Here is a 7,487-nt window from a genome sequence, read left to right on the forward strand (position 1 = left end):
TTATGTAAAAATCACGAAAAATTCGTAAATTATTTTATGCTAGAAATTCATAAAAAATTTTCCTTTTATATCTAAGATTTCAAAATTTAATACAAGGCTCATAATATATTTTTACAATAGCAATTGAAAAATAAAAGAAATATATAGTCACGATTTTTTTTTTATAAGCATTTAAAGTTCAAATTTTGACTAAATACGTAAAAATTACGGCAATGTTCAAATTATCTTAGACAGAAATTCATAAAAGTTTTTCTTTTTAATTCTAAGATTTGGAAATTTAATACAAGGCTCCTAACATATTTTTACAATAGCAGTTGCAAAATAAAAGGAATACATTGTCACAATTTTTATTTATAAGCATTTAAAGTTCAAATTTATACGAAATATGTCAAAATTGCGAAAATTTGCAAGTAATTTAGTGGTTGAAAAATCGTAAAAATTTTTTCTTTTATAACTAAGTTTTTAAAATTTGGTACAAGGTTCTCCATAAGTTTTTCTTTAAAAATAATATATCCTAGACTGACAAATCATCTCCGTTCAGAATCGTTTTTCGTATACAATGATATAATATCATTGGATTCAAATTTAATTCCATCCATTACAGTAACCCACTTGTAACCTACTGTACAGCAGAGCGACATCCACGACTTACCCGCCTTTTTTTTTTCTATGAATGTCAATAAAACTTTATTTGTAAAGTAAAAATACTTGAAAATTTAATACAAGGCTCCTACTATATTGTTACAATGAGATTTGAAAAATATTAAAAATCCTTAGTCACAGTTTTTTTTATTAGCATTTAAAGTTCAAAAATTGACAAAATATGTAAAAATCACGAAAATTAGCAAATTATTTTGAGTTAATAATTTGTAAAAATTTTTCTTTTTAGAACTAAGATTTTAAAATGTAATACAAGATTCCTTATAGGTTAATCTACCTTTCTCAAAAAAAAAAATGTCTATAAGAAACTCAAATTAAATTTTTATGAGCGTTTGAAATTCATATTTTTACAACATTTGATATTCACTCGATTTCTTACGTAACGATTTTCTTATTTTATTGTAATTAAAAAACGAATGACTGTAGAAACTTGAAAATTTCACTGAATGTTTATATTATCATTTTGTACATACGATAACATTTTGAAAATAATTTGACTCTTATTGAGCTGTTTACGGAAATTGTAAGTTTTCAATTTTTTTAGTTTCTTTTTCTATAAATATCAATTAAGTTTTATCTATTGGTCCAAAAAGTGTAAAAAATTAATACAAGGCTCCTGATACATTGTTACAATAGCAGTTGAAAAATATTAAAAGTACATAGGCACAATTTATCTTTTATAAGCATTTGAAGTTGAAATGTTGACAACATTTATCAAATTTAAATTTAATTATTATTTGTAGTTAAAAATTTATAAAATGTTCAACTTTTATATCTAAGGATTGAAAATTTTAAACAATATTCCACGTAAATATGAAATCTGTTACCAAAATCTAAAAATACATAAGCACAGTTTATTTTTATAGTCATTTTAAGTTCAAATTGAACAAAAGTACATACTAAAAAACCTGGAATAACCATTTTAGTTATTTGTTTTGATTGTATAATATTATTTGTGGGTACTTGAAACTTCTAAAGTATACTATTATATATCTATGATAGTACCACGGTTTGTTGTTGATGTATAACGCGTTACCTAATGGATATTGTGATATGATTAATTTGGAATTTATTATTGATACATATTATAGGTCATTTTTTTTTTAATACTATAGATAAGTATACCTATAATAGGTATGTCTAATACCTAGACTGACAAACCGTCTCCGCTCAGAATCGCTTTTCTTATACAGTGATATTATATCATTGAATTCAAATTTAATACTATCCATTATACAGTGACCCACTTGTAACCTACTGTACAGCAGAGCGACATCCACTTACCCACCTTTTTAACTTTAAAGTTCAATTATTGACAACAGTTATCAAATTGAAAATTAAAAAATTATTTTATAGTTAAAAGTTTATAAAATGTTTAACTATTATAACGAAGGATTGGAAATTTAAAACAAGGTACAACGTAAGTAGGTTATTCTATAACCAAAAAATATAAAAACACAGTTTTTAGATTCTGAGCGGAGCGATGAATGTATTGATTTTACAATAATTTGTTGGATAAAAAAGCTTGAAAATGTAATACGAGGCTTCGAATATATTGTTACAATAGCAGTTAAAAAATATTTTTATAATCATTTAAAGTTCGATTTTTGACAAAATCACGAAATGGAGTCAGAAAATCTTAAACATTTTTCTTTTTCAATCTAAGATTTTAAAATGGAATACAAGATTGCTTTTAAGGTTATTTACCTTTATCAAAAAAAAAAAAACAAAATATCCATAAGAATATTGAATTAAATTTTTACAACATTCACTCGATTTCTCATGTAGCGTTTTCTTATTTTGTTGAAATTCAAAAACGAATAACCGTATAGACACTTGAGATTCATATTAAACTATGATGTTTATTTTATCAATTCCTATACTTGATAAATTTTTCAAAATATTTTGACTTGTTTTAAGCTATTTACGGTCTTACGGACAACTTCACATTTAACTTTTTTTAGTTTTTTTTCCATAAATATCAGTATGTATTTTATTTGTGGGGCTAAAAAGCGTCAACATTTTATACAAGGCTCCTGATATATTGCTTAAATAGCAGTTGAGACATATTATAAATACATTGGCACAATTTTTATTTATAAGCATTAAAAGTTTAACCAAATTTAAAATTATTTTGTAGTTAAAAATGTATACAATTTTTAACTTTATAGCTCATTATTTTATATTCAAGCTTGAGTATACTCGCGTATACGCCCCACTACACCACTGCCCATTGGTAATAAATATTAAATAACAATATACAATAATACAATATCGTTTTAAATAAATAATGAAAGTTAAATTAAACTGCAGTAATTTAGATACGTAATATTATGTTTCGATTTTAACTATTATTTATAAGTAGATATGAACGGACTACGGATAAGGTAAACTTCATTGCACAATCCATAGTACCTACTATAATTATGAAATATGGAGTATTTATTCTGTGGTAGGCATTAGTATTTATTTATCTAGGTAATCTAAGTATCATATAATTTAATATTATTAATTATTATAATAATATGCACACCTGTTATGCGTATACAGTATACACGTAATCCGTAATTGACTTTAAGTAAACATGAGGACTAATAATGGCCAAATACATAACGTTAATTTATAATGAAAAAATAAGTTAAAGTACAACTGATTAGATAAAACTTTTTTAACGTAATTAAATAAGCTACTCGAGTAAATATTTTCAAATTTATCGGAATTAGAGATCGAATTTTCCGTATATTTTAGTCATATCTATTTTTTAAGTGGTCTTAAATTGTTAGTTCCTATTAACCACTCCGCTTTGATAATATAATATCGCGTCAATATGGTACTTAATGAATAGATAATGCGATTGAGACCAACATAAAAATATAATTAGGTAGGTATCGTTTTCTTTTAATATTAATATTATAATGATGCGATGTGATGAAATATTAATAATACATTTTTGTTATCAATGAGCAGATATTATTTTTTAAGGCGACAACAACATTATTTCATAATGTTATAATGGGTACCTATATTATACTAATACTTACAATTCTATAGGTAATATTAATAATGTCAGAGAATAATGAGAGTAAAATATTACTCCGTGATATTACCTATGCTGTAGAATGTAGATGGATATTTATTATTTTAATTATTATTATATTTAATTAATGTAAAATAAAAATGTCTTCTTAGAAGCAGCAACATTGGCGGAGATCGATAGGAGCTTAGCGCCTTTCCTTTTTAGTTTTATAGGATCAAAGCCCCCCGCTCACATTAATGTTAATAATGTTGGCCCCCTGAAATTTTAATGGATTTCCGTCTATGAGTGGCTTAGTAGAGAAAAACCAATTAATTTGTTAGGTAATCTAATCAAATAATAATTCACTAACCCACCAGCCACCACAGCTATAAGTTTCGTTATTGTTCTATAGTCTATACTCTATAGAGCAGGGATGGGCAACTCAATGATACTAGAGGGCCAATTTTGAATGTGCGAAAATCTAGCTGGCCAGAGAACACGAAAAGCAAAAAAAAAAAGGTAGGAAAGTGGATGTCGCTATGCTGTACAGTAGGTTACAGGGGGGGTTACTGTATAACGGAAGGTATTAAATTTGAATTCAATGATTTAATATCATTGTATAAGAAAAACGATTCTGAGCGGAGACGGTATGTCAGTCTAGGTATAAGATATATTGTATACTATATCCATGGTATTAAAAAAAATTTAATAAATTCCAAATTAATCATATCACAATATCCATTAGGTACTTACAACGGGTTATACATCAACAACAAACCGTGATACTATCATAGATATATAATAATAGTATACTTTAGAAGTTTCAAGTACCCACGAATAATATTATACAATCACAACAAAATAACTAAAATAATTATTCTAGGTTTTTTAATATGTAATTTCGTCCAAATTTGAACTTAAAATGACTATAAAAATAAACTGTGCTTATGTATTTTTAGATTTTATGGTGACAGAATTAACTATTTACGTAGAATCTTGTTTTACATTTTAAATCCTTAGATATAAAAGTTGAACATTTTACAAAATTTTAACTACAAAATAATTATTCAATTTTAAATTTGATACATTTTGTCGAAATTCGATCTTTAAATGCTTATAAAAAAAAATTGTGCCCATGTATTTTTAATATTTTTCAACTGCTATTGTTACAATATATCAGGAGCCTTGTATTAAATTTTTACACTTTTTGGCCCAACAAACAAAATTTTATTGATATTTATAGAAAAAAAAACTAAAAAAAATGGAAACTGAAAATGTCCGTAAAGAGCTCAAAATAAGTCAAAATATTTTGAAAATGGCATGGTGTATAGAAAATGCTAATATAATCATTCAGTCAAAATTTCATGTATCTACAGTCATTCGTTTTAAAGTTACACCAAAAACCAAAATCAATTTTCCCTAAAACAGATTTTGCGTAAAAATTCCCGTTTTTCTTTAATTTTTCTTTTGTTTTTCACGGCGCTTTTGAAAACTATTGGAAACCCCCCAAAGTACCAATTAGATTCACTTTCCTATCTTAAAAGATACTGTTGAAGAAAATCCAAGCACTTTTACTGTCCTTAAAGGTGATGACAGACACAAACAAAAAAAACAAGAAAAAAAAACACACATCATTGATTTTACCAATACATTCATCGTTCCACACAGAATCTAAAACCTAATGTTAACTATACGCCGAGAAGATATAATATAATATTGTTTATATTCAATAGTTCAATACTAGATAAGAATTTATATCTACTTTTTACGATAAACATTATATCAGTTTTAATAATTTCATAAATATTATAATGAAATAAAATACAGAAAAATCTTAACATTTTATATTTTTAAAAACTAAATTGAAATGTAGCACGGGCCAGTGAAAAATGGTACACGGGCCGCCAGTTGCCCATCCCTGCTATAGAGTATAGGTTATGTTATATAACCCCTTGGGGGGAAGTAATGCTAACGCGGTCCCCCCTCTGGTTCTCGATACCACGGAAAAAAAAAAAAAAAGGTTATATAACCCCAAAAAATAAATAACATGCGAGACTTTTTTTTTTTTTTTAATTCAAATACAGTAGACCCCGCTTATAAGACTCACGGATATAAGGTTCAGTCGCTTATTAGACTCAAAATCGTTTGGAACGGTCCGGACGTATCCAAATACATTAAAAAAAAATCGGTTATAAGACTCAAATTTCGTAAAATAAATAGTAGAAAACAAACTTTTTTGGTTATAATTTAGAAATAAATTGGTATTGAAAATTAAATAATATTCGTGTTGATTATTTCTAGTTTCTGTTGGTACCTAATAACGTATAATAATTTTTATCGCAGATAAAAGTTCACATTTATCTTAACGATTATCGTTATTATAGTGTACTCATTGGCGCAACTAGGGGGGGTGCTTTGGGTCCTTAGCACCCCCTAAGTCAAAATTAGCCCCCCCTAAAAAATCTTTTGGTGTTAGGTCCTATTGAGTCACAAAAAAAACTTGGAGCTTAAGCACCCCTTAGTTCAAATGTCTAGTTGCGCCAATGAGTGTACTGATTATCTGGTGGCTATATTAGAAGAAAATAAAAAACAAACTAAAATTACAAATTATATGTAATATGTATTTACGTTTAATTTTTTTAATGTATTAAAATAAAAGCAAAATACGTAGTAAAATAAAAAATAAATAATATAATAATATAATAAATATGTAGTAAAGTAAAAAATAAATAATATGTATATATAAATACGTAATTAATTTTTTTTTCCACTTCGCCTATAAGGTTCATTCGGTTATAAGACTCACTTTGTGCTGGTCTCAAAGTGAGTCTTATAAGCGGCGTCTACTGTATATAGATTACGAACCGTTCAATAGATCCGTCTTACATAGAGCGCATACAAATTCACGATCAGTAGAATCAATTTTGTCTCATTATCTTTAATATTACAGTGAAATGAACTATCATCAAACTTATAAAAAAATATTTGTGTTTGTAAGTACCTACATATTATGTCTACCTACATATTACATAATTTTTTAAAGAGAGTTATGGCTTTATTAGTGAACAGCATTATACAATTTAAAAATGTTCATAATGCGCATAAAATTCAAATATCGTACAGATACAAATGATGTCCTTACCTATTAATTGACATATTATCTATAACATAGATAGAAAACCGTTTGTCGCTAGATCACAGAATCACACATTGAATCTATATGACTATATAGGTAGGTACTTGAGTGACTATCTGAAAATTGATTCAGTTAAACGAAAATTGTCCACGTTGTACGCCTGTTCGTTTGTAGGAACGTTGTATAGTTAAACAAATTAATAATAATATAATATGCGGGAGTGGATGTGTGGTTTACTGGTGTTCTCTTGAAATATTTCTTTTATAATATCCGTTATTAAAAATTACAAAAAAACTCAACGTTTTATTTCACATATTTTGTTGTCGTTTATGATTATCTGACAAATTTAATTAGCAATAACGAATATTCCTTGATTATATTTTCGTTTTGGTGTAAAAAAAAAATGCAGACGCTGTCAATTTCAATTTTTATCTGCTTATCTGATACTAAATTATGTAGTCGTGTCATTTTAAATTAAAATTAAAATTTGTATAGGTAAAAATAAGTAAAATACTATATATACCTTCTAATATTAAAACATAGACATGTGGTGGAAGTGTAATAAATAATTTTTAAACGACACACGATGTAAAGTTAAAATTAATGTCACGTTATATTAAAAACTATACCTACGTATAATATAGTTTACAGAGTGATCATCAAGCATGATCACTC

Source organism: Acyrthosiphon pisum, chromosome A1 (genome assembly GCF_005508785.2).
Source record: "Acyrthosiphon pisum isolate AL4f chromosome A1, pea_aphid_22Mar2018_4r6ur, whole genome shotgun sequence".
Classification (NCBI taxonomy): domain Eukaryota; kingdom Metazoa; phylum Arthropoda; class Insecta; order Hemiptera; family Aphididae; genus Acyrthosiphon; species Acyrthosiphon pisum.